Source organism: Etheostoma cragini, unplaced genomic scaffold (assembly GCF_013103735.1).
Source record: "Etheostoma cragini isolate CJK2018 unplaced genomic scaffold, CSU_Ecrag_1.0 ScbMSFa_80, whole genome shotgun sequence".
Taxonomy (NCBI): Eukaryota; Metazoa; Chordata; class Actinopteri; order Perciformes; family Percidae; genus Etheostoma; species Etheostoma cragini.
In genome coordinates, this window is record NW_023269428.1 from 134,063 (window position 1) to 135,069 (window position 1,007).

General features: G+C 49.9%; 1 protein-coding gene across 1 annotated transcript in view; it reads right to left on the reverse strand.

Annotated features, from left to right (window-relative positions):
* The window catches only part of tbc1d2 (TBC1 domain family, member 2), a 17,737-nt gene that overhangs the window by 1,038 nt on the left and 15,692 nt on the right, over window positions 1-1,007 (reverse strand). The window lies entirely within an intron of this gene.

A 1,007-nucleotide genomic window follows, 5' to 3' on the forward strand; every position in this document is an offset into this window, starting at 1 on the left:
TCCTGGCTCTGGTCTTCGGGTCATTGTCATGTTGGAAGACCCGGCCTCGACCCATCTTCAATGCTCTAACTGAGGGAAAGAGGTTGGTCCCCAAAACCTCCCAATACATGGCCCCGGTCCTCCTCTCCTTAATACAGTGCAGTCCCCCTGTCCCATGTGCAGAAACCCCCCCCTAAGCATGATGCTAGCCCCCATGCTTCACAGTAGGGATGGTGGTCTTGGGATGGTCCTCATCATTCTTCTTCCTCCAAACACGGTTAGTGGACTTATGACCAAAGAGTTCTATTCTGGTCTCATCTGACCACATGACTTCCTCCCATGACTCCTCTGGATCCTCCAGATGGTCGTTGGCAGACTTAAGACGGGCCTGGACATGGTCTGGTTTAAGCATGGGAACCTTCCGGGTCATGCATTATTTCAAACCATGACGTCTTAGTGTACTACCAACAGTAACCTTGGAAACGGTGGTCCCAGCTCTTTCCTAGTCATGGACCAGCTCCTCCCGTGTAGTTCTGGGCTGGTTTCTCACCATTGAGACCCCCCGAGGTGAGATCCTGCATGGAGCCCCAGTCCGAGGGAGACTGACAGTCATGTTTAGCTTCTTCCATTTTCTAATGATTGCTCCAACAGTGGACCTGTCTTCACCAAGCTGCTTGGACATGTCCCCGTAGTCCTGTCCAGCCTTGTGGAGGTCTCTAGTGTCTTTGGACAGCTCTTTGGTCTTGGACATGTCCCCGTAGTCCTGTCCAGCCTTGTGGAGGTCTCTAGTGTCTTTGGACAGCTCTTTGGTCTTGGCCATGTCAGTAGTTGGATTCTAACTGATTGTATGGGGGGGACAGGTTTCTTTATGCAGCTAACGACCTGAAACAGGTGCATCTAATTTAGGATAATAAATGGAGTGGGGGGGGACATTTTGAAGACAGACTAAACGGTCTTTGAGGGACAGAATTCTAGCTGATAGACAGGTTTTCAAATACTTATTTGCAGCTGTAGCATACAAATAAATA